Genomic DNA, 16,019 nt, shown 5'->3' with positions numbered 1-16,019 from the left:
GTTTTGTTTTGATGTCATCTATTAATGTAAGCTAAGAAGAGAGGCCAAGGAGTAAGAGAAGGAGTGGGATTGAAACATGAAGGTAAAAAATGGACCAATGAATTAAATTACTTTGCCTCCTGTGAATGGGCAAACATTTTCAGCAGAGCATATCTCAGAATTGTCTTCCCATTAGTTCATTTACTCCTTTATTCTGACCCTTCCTCAATGGATAGATGAGACCAAAGATTACTAGAGTATTATAAGGAAAAATGTTTTATATTCCATAAAGTGGATGTTTAAGAACCTTGCACAAGGCAAAAAACTGAATGGGGTGCAAACAATTGACATGATCAGTGACAATCAAGATCCCACAAAAACCTCAGAAGGCCAGAATTCTGGCCAAAATTTCAACATGGGTCTGACTAGGTCACACACACCATCTCTACTATCACCTCTAAAATCAAATATAAACTTATCTGGGTTTTTGTTTGTTTGTTATGCAAAGGTATTCATAAGCTGACCTCAATTTGCCTTATTGCCCCTTTCCTACTTTGTGGTCCAGTCAAACTGGCCTTCTTAATGTCCCTCATACATGACACTCCATTTCTTTGCTTTTTGCACTGGCTGTTCACTCATGCTTAGAATGTATTCCTTTATCACTTTTGTCTAATAGAATTCCAAGTCTCCTTCAAGACCCACTTCAAATGCAGTCTTCTCCATGAAACCATGTGAGACATCCTGTTTGCTGCTGTATTCCCTGTCAAAATTATTTTGTATGTAGATTTTATATCCTCAGCTCTATGTGTGTGTGTGTGTGTGTACACATATGCATACATAAATATACAAATACATATCTAGATATATGTCTAGATCTATCTCCTGATATTGATATTGATCTTTATATACATTCTTTCCTCCATTAGACTTTAAGTTTCTTGTATCAGGAGCTATTTATACTTTTGTCTTTGTATTCCTAGAGCTTAACACAGAATCCAGAATGTAGTAAGAACTTACTAAGTGCTTGTTGATTAATTGGATCTTGGGGGAGGGGCTTGGGGCAAGGTCAGAAGTGATTTCCTTGACATGAAGAATTCCCAGGATGGAAAAATCCTCCACTGATACAGATCATCAACTCTTCCATATTTTATCTTCTTAAAGATTCATGGGGGTACTGAAAGGTTAAATATTAGCATAGGGTCACAGAACAGGTATATGATAGAGAGGACTTGAACCTAGATCTCCAAGTCTGGGTCTCTGTCCATTATGCCATGTAGCCTTTGAGAAAAATGTAATGATTACATTTAAAAGAGAAAATGTAGTCTTATACTTTTTTTCTTAAAATACAAACTCACCCATACCATATAAAGGAGATTGACTAGACAATATGTAACCTAAAACAAATTTAGGAGTTTCAGTGCCCTTCAAGATTAATGAGTCAGCAGTGTTATATACCAGACAAAGGAGTGAATTAGATCTTAAATGGCCTTAAGTGAAGAAAAGCTGCCAGACATAAGGTGATTTGTCCCCTCATATCAAGTCTACATCTGTCTCTGCTATCCTCTGCCATAGTTAGGACACATCTGAGGGAATTGTGGTAAATTCTAGGTACCATTTTAGGAATCGCATTTACAAATGGAAAGATTCCGAAGCCCAATCACAAGAAGAAAAGACACTGTGCCAAGATTTTTTACTTTTTTTTTTTTTTTGGCGAGGCAATGAGGGTTAAGTGACTTGCCCATAGTCACACAGCTAGTAAGTGTCAAGTATCTGAGGCCAGATTTGAACTCAGGTCCTCCTGAATCTAGGGCTGGTGCTTCATCCACTGTGCCACCTAGCTGCCCCAATACTATGCAAGTTTTAAGAAGAATCACTGGAATGAATTATTTATTCTTAGCATGGAGAAGACTTAGAGGAGGGAAATCAATGTACAGGTATTTGTTGCTTGTCCTTCATTCTCAAAAAGGACTATGACATTGGGAGGTGATGTCATGACTTGAAGTGAGTAGTACTTAAGTAAGGGAGGGTTATGCAAAGTCACCAGCCTCACACTTTCCTCCAGAGCTATCTGGGTCCAGTGGCATGATATACATCAGGATGACTGGAGATGTGCCTAGTTGTTTGAGCAATCGGGGTTAAGTGACTTGACACAGCTAGTAAGTGTCTGAAATAGGATTTGAACTCTGGTGTTCCTGATTCTAGAGCCAGTCCTGTATCCACTGCACCACCTAGCTGCCCCTACTAGTGTTTGAAAGACTATTTGAGGGCATTTCATTTCATCTTTGCATAGTACCTTATATATAAGAGATGATTTTTTTTTAAATTGTCAAATTAAATTGAACTGAGTTGCCTTGAATCTAATGAGTTTAAGGACCTTTGTCATCCTCTGTACATTCTCTATTTATCAATGTCTTTCTTAAAATATTGTCACCAGAAGTTAATGAAATATTCCAGGTTCAATATGACTGTGGCAGAATAAAGCAACAATATCACTATATCTTATTCCCAGAAGTGATACCTCTTTAAATACATGCTGAAATTGAATTAGTTTTATTCAAAATGACTTACATTGTTCTTGAAGTCCATAGTAATTCCTGCATCTTTTTCAAACAGTTGACCTCTCCTCTCTTGTACTTATAAAGTTGATTTCCTTAACCCAGGTGTAAACTTTTCTATTTATCCATATTTAATGACATCTTATTCCATTTGGTCCAATGGTCTAGCCTTTCAAAATCTTTTTGAATATCTACTCTGTCATCATATGGCTATTTGCCATATCTTGGTGATATCTGTATATCTGATAAACATGACATCTATGCCTTTGATCCCTGGACATTTCACTGAAGGTCACATTTCAAGTTGTCATTGAATCGTTTGTAGCTGCTTTTTAGGTTCAACCATTCAAGCAGGTTCAAATACTCCTAATTATATCATAATTATCTTATTTTATAGCCACCATATCTCTATGTTTCATGTATTTGCACATACACATACAAATAGCATGAGAGACTGTAACAGTCTTTGCTAAAATTAAGGTAAACTGTATCTATGGCATTCTTCCAGTCTACTAGAATATCATGTCAATCTAAAATGAAAATACAGTTAGTCTGTCATACATGACCTGTTCCTAATGAATCTGTGATAGCTTTCCTCTAAGGATCATTCCAACTCTATAAATCTCTCCGTTTAGATTTGATTTCTCCCTTTCATGCCTTGCTTAAAAAGTCATAACATTTCTTCCTGGACAGATAACATACTTAGAATCCATAGAAAACATACAATGATATGTAAGTCTATCCTTATAAAAGAATAAGGAATGGGTTAGGACATTGGACACTACCTCTTATAAATAATGCTGTCCTTGTTCAAAAGAAGAGTCTTTAACTGAAATAAGAAGTACCACCTTCTTCAGAGTCTCTCTTGGAAGCTAACCTAAATGTCAAAACAGTTTTTCTATGAATTTTTCCAGACATGTCAGAATGAAAAACTACCTCAGTGGAGGACCTAACATCCCCCTCTACTGCCTTTTAGGTATTCTTTTAAAAAATAACAATAGTAAACATTTTAAAGAACATGTATTGAAACACAGGTAGTTGATCTTCAGTGCTTAAGACGAAAAAAAGTTTTCTCTTTGTTGTTAACATCAAGTGAAATAAGGGTAATAAAGTTGACCTGAAGACCTCTTTCTTAAGCTTAAGCAATTTTAGACAGGTGCCCTTTGCATGGTGAAATGTTACTGGAAAGATTTTATCTCAGAACAGGGAAAAAGAGGAAGCTGTTGACATGTGGCCTTTCACAAGCCTGATGGCCTATGGACCAGTTCCACCAGAGGCCTGTGACAATTACAGGAGTTGTCAGCTATACTGCCAACCAGGAACTCAAAGGAACCTCAATTTCTGAGTATGTTTCAGCATTCAAACCAAATCCATTGTTTATAGGAGATATTTTCCCTGTGCAGAGGGAACAAGAGTGAAAGAGAAAAAAGATGGAGAGAAGGGGGAAAGGACATGAGGAGTGAGAAAGAGAGAAAAGGGAGAAAGTGTAAACATGAGAGAAGAGGAAAGGAGTTAGAAGGGAATGGGAGAAAAAAGAGAAAAAGAAAAGGAAAATGGGAAGACAGTGGGAGAAAGTTCTGATGATAAACATATTTATCTTCAAATTTACTTTTATCAAAATATCCATACTTACTAGAATCTGTCTCTTGGGAGGATTATGAGGACCAGGCCTTTCCTAGTACTCTCCAGAGTTTAGCACAGTACTTGACACATAGTAAGTAAAGTTTGTTGACTAGATAGATGGATGGATGGATGGATGGATGGATGGATTGGTCAATTGATGAATCAATGGATCAATGGATCACTGGATCAATGGTAGATAGATAGATCTGCATACAGTAAAGGTCTCTAAACTTCATTAATGTAGACAATTTCTAGTGCAGGAAATACTTCCAGAAAGTTATGTTACAACTTACTAATACCCTAGTAGGTAAATCCTAGGAAAGCTCAGACTGAAGCACAGTATATATATAATATCTATATCTATTTCTACCTAGAACCCTTAGATTTTTTGTTAATGCTTGTTAATAACAGTAAGACTCAAGACGTTAAGAGGAAGTATTCCCGGGTCATGCCTGACCAAATCCTCTTCATATACATTCAATAGGGGACAGCCAGGTGGCACAGTGGATAGAGCATTGGCCCTGCATTCAGGAGGACCTGAGTTCAAATCCAGCCTCAAACACTTGACACTTACTAGCTGTGTGACCCTGGGAAAGTCACTTAACCCTTATTGCCCACAAAAACAAACAAAAAGAAAAGAAAAGAAAAAGAAATGAAAGAAATGAGCAAGTTTGAATTGCTTCCAAAGCATCCACCCAAGACCCTGAGGGGACAGATTAATTGTATGTGGGGAATTATTGGGGACTATATGACATATGAAGTGAGCCAAGATGGGGAATTGTGCACAGATAACTGTTGCTCAAATCCCTTAACATATACATTCAATTGAATATAAATGATAGGCCTTTTGCAATAATGGGTGAAGAGCTAATCTCTATATCATGAAAATCTGGATTCAGCCCCTGCTTCTGATACAAACTGGTTATGTTGTCCTGGACAAATCACTGACCATATGTTTCAGAGAAGGTGATGATCTAAATTGTTTGGGGAAATTACTTACCAGGAGCTTATTGCTTTGCTACAATTGTAGTTTGAATCTAAAAATAAATAAAACATAAATAGATAAATAAATGAATGAATGGATAGATAGCTAAATGGGGGAATGAATTAATGTTTAGGTGCCAATATGATATACTCTGTGAGGGAGGAGTGATAGCCTTTTGGGAATAAATCCCCCTTCCTCTAATTGGTGGTAAATCTTTCACTTAGACTCCAAAAGTTACTTTGTTCAGTTATTGGCTACATTGCATATAATCCATGCTTCCTGTCACATCTAGGCCTTCCAGTTCTAGAAGGTAATGATAGCCAGCTGAGGTACTGGGGTTTTTCATAGGGAAAGGTTTTAATTAAATGTCATAAATCTATAATGTATGTATATGTGGGAGGGGACTATAATCATGAATTAAGATTAAAAAAAATATAGCACAAGCTATTATGGGTGGAAGTTAAAGGGAAGTGGATTTAGGTTCTATGTAAGGAAAGATTTCCTACCAATTTCCTACTTTGCAAAAATGTAATAAGCTGCTTTGGAAATAGTGGGTTCCCCCATGACTGGAAGTTTTGAAGTAAAGATTAAATCAATCAATCAATAAACATTTATTTTATTTCTCATCACATCTATCATAAAGGAGATTCTTATTTTGTTATAGGCCACACAGTCCCTTCCAATTCTGAGATCTTCTGACTTGTAGAAAGTCCAGGGGGGGTTAAAAAAACATGAATGTTAAAATGAGCACATAGGATCCCATAGAATCAGGTACCCAAAATTGGAACTTAAGTCATAGAACTATTGGAAGAACCTAGTCAGTTACCAAGCTAGGTAGATACCATAGATTGCCAAAGAGATCTGTGACACAAGGAAAAATTAAGACTTGAATATGTCTTCCAGTAAAATTTTAGGGCCTTTTCTGAACTAGTCCCCAGCTTGTTCCATTTTAGACAGTCCTTTTTAGAGTTCATATATCAGTCCTATCCCCTTTATAAAGGGATGCTTAACTGAGAGTTCATAGTGCTGATATTCTTCAGTCTCATCTGCCCTGGCCAGCAAAGACCCCCAGATAGTATTCACCATAGCCAGATTCCTCAGGAAGAATTGATTAGTCAGTTCACTTTATTTTCTATTAAATTAAATCCTAGCCTTTCAATTATCAAGCATTTCTCTCTCTCTCTCTCTCTCTCTCTCTCTCTCTCTCTCTCTCTCTCTCTCTCTCTCTCTCTCTCTCTCTCTCTCTCTCTCTCCCCCAACCCCCTTTCCCTGAAAAAGAAAAGAGAAAAATAAAACCTTTGAATATGATTCATCTCATAACAGAGAATTGATTAACTTAAAAGTAACTCCCTTTGAAATTTTTTTTCCCTTTTATAGTCTGTTTGACTCAATTGGCGAAATGAATTCTTGAATAAATGGATGAAACATTTATTAAACAACTACTAAATATGAAATGCTTGCTAAGTGCTGAAAATACAAATAGAAATTAAGACAGTCCCTGCCTTCAGGGAGCTCACATTCTAAGGAGACATCACAGATGAAAGATTTAAGCTGCCAAGTCAGAAGGAAAAATCCCCAGTCTTCAGGTTGCAGAGGCAAAGCAGCTGTTAATGCCATCTTCTTTAGTGACATTGACACTGATAAAATATATCAGTTACGAAGTTGAACCATTTGACAGTGTCATGAACTTTGATGCCAAACTTTCCTTTCTGGGTTTTCAGCAATTATGCCTATAACCCCTTCTTGAGGAGCAGGTGTCAGGATGCATCTCCACAGAGGTTGCTTCCCAAGATTATGGCTTCAGATATTGGAAGGATGAAATGAAAGCAGCATTTATTAAACACCTATAATGTGCCACACGTTGTACTAAGTACTTTACAAATATTACCTTATTTGACCCTCACAAAAACTATAGGGAATAAGTGCTCATATTATCTTCATTTTACAGTTGAAGAAACTTAGGCAGACAAATGATTTTCCCAGGGTCATTGTGACCTAGTATGACCTAGCATGATCTGAGGAGGGATTTGAACTCAGGTCTTCCTCCCTCTAGGACCAATGATCTAGCTACTTCTTCACAGGGATGGAAGCATTTTTATTCCCAAAGCTCTTGGGTTCAGGGTCCTGGGATGTCTCCATGAGGGTCTATGGGGAGATGGGAATCAAGAGGGTGGTTATTTGGTTTGCCTGTCTCCCCTTTGCTGTTTAAGCTATTTTTCTGTTTTGTGTGTGAAGTTGGTGGGAATGGTGAGCCATTTCTCCACAAGAGTTGTTTCCCTAGATGATGACTTCAAGGGCTGGCCTGGAAGCAGGACCAGTAGTCTGAAGTATACTGCCATTCTCAGGTCTTCTATTCCTAAGTTGTGAGGTTGCTCTGATAATCTTTAGACTGGGGCAACATTGGAGACCCGTGTAACCTTGGGAAGCGAGTTCACCTTTCTTGGCCTCAGTTTTCCTATCTTAGACTAGACTAGAGCGGGGACTAGTTCAGAAAAGGCCCTAAAATTTTACTTGAAGACATATTCAAGTCTTAATTTTTCCTTGTGTCACAGATCTCTTTGGCAATCTGATGAAGCCTATGGACCCAAAGCTATTATTGTCACTTGCCTTCAGATCTGACACAATTTAAAATCGTTGTTCATGTGGATCTTGTGCAGTATTAAGACATTTGACTGCATTAGAGACACATGCCATCAGCCTGTGATAAATGTCTCTAGTCCCCATTCTGATTTATGTGCACATGGCTGTAAATAGAGCATGACTGAAAAGATGATTGACCATTATGCATGATTCAGAAATGAGCCTGACTTACTATATTAGAAATTTAATACAATCTCTTTTTGCATCTTCTGTGTTTCCATCCACACCTGTAAGTTAAACTCCTTTCTCTCACCCCTTAGCTGATTCTGACAGAAGGGACTGAGAGCTCAATATGATGTATTTCCTGCCATGCTGGATCTCCTGAGAATTGTTCAGGTACCATAAGAAAGCAGCAGAATTGGATATTCTTTCTATCTGAACCATACTAGAAGCAGTCTTGAGTGGAGACAGTGTTGATTCTGTAATTGATCCCTGCCTTGAATCCGTTCAGTGTCAGCCATTAACCAGCAATACCCAGCAGGCTGGAAACAGAAGGAATAGAATGGCTTTTGATGTAAAATGGTCAATAGGAGATTTTGAGATCAATAGCAATTTGTAAGAGTTTATAACTATAGTGATGGGAAATCCCAAAAGTAAATAATTCTTCAATTTGATGGCAGTTAGCAAAGCTGCACAGTAAATTCTCCACACAACCACAGATTTCCAAGGAATAAAACCATAGCAGTGATGTTTGGCTCCACTAAAAAATAATGCTCACCTAGCAGAAACACAAGTTTTCACCCAGGCTTCTAATAAAGTTACCCTATTGGGTCATGCCTATACATTACCTGAATAACCAAATTTCTTGTATATTTGGACTATCCTTTGCCAAACATATAAACAATTGGAAATGAAATTATGTATAACGAAGTGACCAGAACAGAGAGAAGATATTCTTTGATGAAGAACTGTGACTGACTTCACTTTTCTCAACAATACAATGATCCAAGACAATTTCAAAGGACTATTGATGAAACATAACATTCGCCTCCAAAAAAAAAACTGATATTGATGGAACAGACTGAAGCATGCTATTTTTCACTTTCTTTTTTTTCTTTTAATCTAGTTTTCTTGTATAAAATGCCAAATACGGTAATGTTTTACATAATCATACATGTATAATCCATATCGGATTCCCACTTCTGGGAGGGGTGAGGAGAAGGAGAGAAAGGGATGAAAATTGGAACCCAGAACTATAAATAAAGAATTCTATAATAAAAAATAAATTTCTCAAGAAATGTTAACACAATGCTTTTTCCCCCCCTTTTACCATGAAGTCATAAATATTCAATTGGATCTTGTGATAACTTCCAAGTGGAAGTTCTCTTCAACGAGAGGTCACAATACATCCATCCCCATTTTCACTCTGTAATTCTCATCTTTGTCATCCCATGCTTTCACCACAGGGAGGACAAACTGGAAGTCTTCCTTGTTTCCCTTGTCACCACAAGGATGCCAGAGGAACACAAGGTCTATCATTTTGTTCTTATTGTTGAGCCATTTCAGTCATGTCTGATTCTCCATGACCCCATTCTGAGGTTGCTTTGGCAAAGATACTACAGATACTTGCCCAGGGTCACACAGCTAGTCTATCCATTGGATATCCCTTCATGACCAGCCCATCTTTTCTTGTCATCATCGTCGTCATCATCATCATCCTCATCATCAGATATTCCAGAGTTTCATACTTTCTTTTGTATTTTATTTTATATGTTTATGCTATCTTCATACAGCTTTGAATTTGAGTCCTCTGACTTAAAATCTCTGTTGTTTTCCATTGTCTTAGAGGTGATGTACTATTGTAACAATGTACTTTGGACTAGAATCAGAAGGTCTAAGTTCCAATTATGGCTCTGACTCACTTTTTTACCTTAGGTAATAATAAAATTCATATGTGCCTGACACTGTGCTAAGCTCTCTAAAATTATTATTTAATTTGATCCATTTAACAGATGATGAAAATGAGTGGCCCAAGGTCAAACAGCTAGCAATTTTAGAGCCAAATTTGAACTGGGGTCTTTCTGGCTTTAGACCTGAGAAACCTAGCTGTCTCAAGGTAAATTACTTTAATTGCATGTGTATGTATGCACACACATACACAACCTCAGATTTTTAATCTGTAAAGTGAAAATAGTTGCATTTACAGGAATACTATGAATGAATGAATATCAAATAAAATAATAAAATGTCAAAGGGCTTTGAAGCCATAAATAAATATATAAATGTAAAGTTTTAGCAGAAAAATCCTTCCCAATGCATCACCAAAATCTCCTTTTGTCAGATTTCCTTGTTTGAATGCACGTGTAATATATCATGACATTGGTTTGAAGCTCTTGGCATGCTATACTATGGAAACAGGAAGCTAGAGCATCTCCTTCAAGTCCTATCTCTACCTATATATTCATTATGTAAATTTAGGCAAATCACTTCATCCCTCTGGGTCTCAATTCCTCCATCTCTAAAATGAAGAGTGTGAACTCTAAGCTTCCTTCTAGTTCTATATCCTCTTCTTCCATCTATCTTGAGAGAACACCACTACAAAGAATTGCAAACCCTTATGCATCCCAGAAGCCTATGAGTCAAAGAAATGATGCAAGAAGAATGTATCCTTCACAGCACTGCAAAAAAAGCAGTAACTCCAGTACACGAAAAGAAGACCAAATGGGGGAAACTACAGGTAGGCAAATTTTGAAGGTAAAACTTCCTAATGCTAAACCATAACCCAAATTGGAAAGAGCTGCCTTGGGAAGTACGGGGTTCATCATCATTGGGATTTAGGATGGGAAGACTCAAAGAAGCTCCTCAAATGCCAGATCCAACATGTTGGATTATGGATAAGTGACTAAACCTCTTTGGGTCTCATTCCCTCATTTGTAAGATAGCATGGCCTCTGGTGTTCCTTTCAACTCAAAATCTATGATCATTATTTTTGCAGATGAGAGCATCAAGATTTAGAAAAATTAAATGGCTTGCTCCATGTCAGAGAAGTAATATTTGAATTCTATCTCTCCTGACTCCAAATCGAATACTTTTGCCATTAAACTGAGCTATATTTTTTTGTCAAATGTGAGTGATGCCAGACTGGATGAAGCAACTCCACAAACCCAAGGCTGAGTCCAGAAGAAACATTTGCTAGAAGCAAAACAATCCCAAAATCAGTGCAGCTTGTGTAACCTTGATTGCACTCTACCCAGAGCAGGTCACGACAAATTTTCATTCCACTCTCATCTCCCCATCAGAACCCCCTTGAATTTCTCCCCCTCTTTTATAAGCAGCATACTCCTTTTCTGCTTAATCTGAGACCTAGCTCTGATGGAGGCCTGACTTTTTATTCATGATCCATTTTAAGGAGACTGGTCAACCTGACCCAGCATGGATAGTTTAATGAATTTGATTTAAAGGTGGCCAAATTTCTTTCTTTCTTTCTTCTTTCAGAGAAAACAAGATTCATTTGTATAGGGACTTTCCAAGGAGATGATTACTCCTCAGGCCATGACACTGACACTAAAAATGGCTTGCCAGTAGAATATCCCATAAAGTAATTCCAAGGTTAGTCAGAGAAAATAACACCACAATAATCATGATAATAGCTGCCTTGTTTATTTATACAGGAAGCAGCCAATGATTTCATTAGTGTAGGGAACTCCTTGTGTGGGAATCCCCTCCTCCCTCCACTCTCCCCCCCCCCCCGCCACTGCCCTCATATAGCCATTAGACAATTGTTTATCACTTAGAATCATTTAGAGCTGGAAGAGATTTTAAAAGTTATGTACGCTAATCACCTCATTTAAAAGAAATGAAAACTCTGCCCAAACATGGTTTTGCTGCTGGGGAATGTGTGACCTAAAAAAGTTGAATTATTTGCCCAAGGTCACAAGGCAGTAAGTGAGTTAGGATTTGTACTCAAGTCTCCTAACTCCAAAGCCAGGTCTTTATGGCATTAATTGACAAGAGTTGGCACAGCGGATAGAGCACCAGTCCTGGAATCAGGAGTTAAAATCCAGACTCAGACATTAGCTGTAATATCCTGAGCAAATTGCTTAACCCTGTTTGCCTTAGTTTCCTCATCTGTAAAATTAGCTGGAGAAGGAAATGGCAAACTATTCCAGCTTCTTTGCCAAGAAAACCCCAAATGAGGTCATGGAAAACCAGACATGATTCAACAACAAAAAATGGACAGACCTTGTGTTTCCCTCTGAAATGATTAAAATATGAGAGATATAGTTTCTGGGTAATTTAATCATTTTACTAATAGTCTGGCAGGTTATTAATAAAAGGATGGTAAATGGATATCTCTCCCAGAACAAAGACCCCTAATGTCTGTGGACTCACAGTTTATATACTTTTCTAACTGTAGGAAGTTTATCATATAGCAATCAAATCTAATTGGTTGACATGATTAGAAGTGTGTTATATTAAAATGAAGGCTGGGGATAGTGACGTAGGTCACTAAATCTTGGTTAAAAAAAGATGTCAAAGAAATAATGTAGACTCCACCCATGTTGATATAGCACAATAGTTTCCACCTAAATGTTGTCTGGCATGCTAAATCTCATAAGTAAAGTCCTTAAGTTATCTAGATGGAGGGATATGTCTCCACAAAATATTCTTTGTAACCTTGGGTTGGGCTTGACCCAGATTAAGTTGTTGTCCTTTTTTCTTAGAGAGGACCATGACATTGGGTGATGTCATGACTTGCAGTGAATTGGATTTAAGTAAGGGAAGGCTGTCCAAGGTCACCAACCACACTCCTCCAGAGCCATCTGGGTCCAATGGCAAGATATATATCAGGAAGACTGGAGATGGGCCTAAATGTTTGAGGCAGTCAGGGTTAAGTGGCTTGTCCAGGGTCACACAGCTAAGTGTCTGAGGCCACATTTGAACTCAGGTCCTCCTGACTCCAGGGCCAGTGCTCTATCCACTGTACCACCTAGCTGCCCAACACAGATGAAGAACCTTACCTTACCTTACCTTCAAGGTGAACTGGACCTTGTGCAGATAGGGCAGGAAAAATATATTGTTTATAATTATTTTTCATACCTGGTATCTGTATGTGGTCAGCAACAAAAAAAGCCCAACAAATAAGTATGCATAGAGCACTGACAAGTTAAATGATTAGTCTACAGTCATAGAGCTACTGTAGTAAATATGTCAAGTATATATAAGGGGATTTCTGACTTCTGGATCAATCCTTTAAAATTTTACAAAGTTCCCTTTATTATTTTAAATTAAAATGTATTTTTTTCTTCAAAAAAAATATTTTTCTCTCTTACTCTTCTCCCATACTGGAGGGCCAGGAGTGAGGGAGAGAAAAACAAAACAAATTCCCATGTTGACCATGACCAAAAATATTCCCCAATCTATATAATCCATCACCTATCTGTTAGGAAGTAGAATTTTTCATCCTTAGCCCTCTGATATCATGGTTGCTCATTACATTGATCAAAAATTCTTTAGTCTTTCAAAGTTGTTTACTTTGACAATTTTGTCTTTGTAGTATAAATTGTTCTCCTGGTTCTCACCTTACTCTGCATCAGTTAATTAAAGTTTTCCCATATTTCCCTGATACTGTCTTACAGTAGTACCTACAGTGATCATCACTGGATTAGTACCTTCCAGTTTCCTGAGCATTGTCATGTTCATCACCATATGATTTTCACAGCAAGCCAGTGAAGTAATCAGGTAAGTAGCAAGACTCCCCCATGCTCTTCACCTATCTATGCTGAGATGCAATAGCGTAAAGCAGAGTCCAAATTGGCTAGACATCTACAGATGAAATTGAAAGAATCCACTGATCACCTCCTGAAATAGATCCCAAAATGAAAATTTCCAGGAATATTATAACCAAATTCGAGAGCTCTGAGATCAAGGAGAAAATTTTGTAAGCAGCCAAAAAAGAAGTAATTAAAGGGGCAGCTAGGTGGCACAGTGGATAAAGCACTGGCCCTGAAATCGGGAGTACTTGAGTTCAAATCCGGCCTCAGACACTTGACACTTACTAGCTGTGTGACCCTGGGCAAGTCACTTAACCCCCACTGCCTTGCAAAAAACAAAAAATCAAAAGAAAAAGAAATAATTCAAGTATTATGGAGCCACAGTTAGGATAACACAAGATCTAACAGCTTCTACATTAAAGGTTTGGAAGGTCTGGAATATGACATTCCAGAGGGCAAAAGAACTGGGATTACAAAGAAGAATAAAATGGGAATTCAATAAGAGAGAGGACTTCCAGACATTCATAATGAAAAGACCTGAGCTTAATAGAAAATTTGACTTTCAAATACAAGACCATAGAGAAGCATAAAAAAGTAAACAGGAAAAAAGAAATCATGAAGGATATTAAAATTTTAAGGTGTTTATATTCCTACATGGAAAGATGATACTTATAATTCATAAGAAATTCTCATTATTAGGGGAGCCGAATGGATTATATTTAAACAGAGGATGCAGGTGTGAGTTGAATATGAATGGATGATATCTTTAAAAATATAAAATTAAGGAGTAAAAGGAATGAACTGGGAGAAAGGGAGAGATGGGATGGGGAAAGTATCTCACATAAAAGAAACAAGAAAAAACTTATGGAGTGGAGGGGAAGATGAGGCAGATACAGGGGAGTAAGTGGGCCTTACTCTCATCAGAATTGGCTCAAAGAGGGAATAACAAACACACTCAGTTGGGTATAGTAATCTATCTTATCCTGCAGGAAAGTAGCAGGGGAAGGGGATGGGGGGAAGGTGTGAAGGAAGGGAGGGCAGATTGGGGAAGCGGGCAGTCAGAAGCAAAACACTTTTGAAGAAGGATAGGGTGAAAGAAGATAGAAAATAGAGTATTTGTTATCAGGGGGAAATAGGTGGAGGGAAATACACTTAGCAATAGTAACTGTGAAAAAAAATGAAGTAAATTTGTCTGATAGGCCTCAGTTCTCAAATGCAAAGAGAACTGAGTCAAATTTGTTAAGAAAAGAGCCATTCCCCAATTGATAGGTAATCAAATGACATTAAGTTTTCAGATGAAATAATCAAAGCTACCTATAGCCATATGAAAAAAAAATGCTCCAAAACTCACTATTGATTGGAGAGATTCAGGACAAAACAATTCTGGGTACTACCTCATACCTATTTAATTGGATAATAGGACAGCAGAAGAAAATGACAAATGTTGTAAGGGATGTGGAGAAAATGAGACATTAATACATTCTTGGTAAAGTTGTAAACCAATTCAAATGTTTTGTAGAGCAGTTTGGAGCTACGGCCAAAGGGCTATAAAACCATGCATACTCTTTGACCTAGTAATACCACTACTACATTGGTATCAAAAAAAAGATTTTTTAAAAAGTTGAATCCAAAATTGGGGAGACGTTCATCAATTACGGAATGGCTAAATAAATTGTGGGATGAGATTATGATGGAACACTATTGTGCTATGCAAAATTATGAGTAGGATGCTATCGGAAAAACCTGGAAAGACTTACATGACCTGATACAAAGTGAAAACTCTGAAGGACTTATGAAAAATGCAATCCATCTACAGAGAAAGAACTGATGGTATCTGAGTACAGATGGAAGCATAATTTTTTAGATCCTTTTTCTCTAGTTTTTTTTGTCTGTTTTCTTTCACAATCTAGGGTGGAAATGTTTTGCAAGGACATATATAACTTTAAAAAAACCTGAAGGTCATTATCAGACAGTAAAATGGTCTCTAAAATGGGAGTTGCATATTTCTAATGCCTCAGGGCATAACCAGTCAAAGAGGGTAGGAAGATGGGTTGAAGACAAGCCTTTCAATGATGACCAATCATAGGATGAACAGATATGTATGTGCTGAAATCTTTATAACAGATCTCATTACATTATTTTTCTCCTTCAAACTCATCACTCTTCCTAATTTCCATTGTCACTGTTCTTCCATGATTCTTGGTTCTGAACCTCCTCATTATCTTTATTTTCTTTTTTAAGGAAGCAAAAGCTGCATGTTTATTCAGAGAGGGATGGTCATACTAAAGAGAAAACATGAGTTTGGGAACCAATTCCAATGTTTAATTGCAGAAAAGCCCCTTGCATCTGACATAAAGGTTCTTTTAACAATGAGATATCTTTTAAACATTAAACAGAATTAATATAAAGGCAGTAATCTATATGCAAAAAGCCTGAGGATATTGACTTTATATATTTATTTTTTAAAGGCCAACACGTATTTAGACAACTTTAAATATAGTTCCAACAGAAATACTCTGACAA

The sequence above is a fragment of the Dromiciops gliroides genome, chromosome 1, assembly GCF_019393635.1.
Source record: "Dromiciops gliroides isolate mDroGli1 chromosome 1, mDroGli1.pri, whole genome shotgun sequence".
NCBI classification, from domain to species: domain Eukaryota; kingdom Metazoa; phylum Chordata; class Mammalia; order Microbiotheria; family Microbiotheriidae; genus Dromiciops; species Dromiciops gliroides.
Note: the sequence above shows the minus strand (reverse complement) of the source record.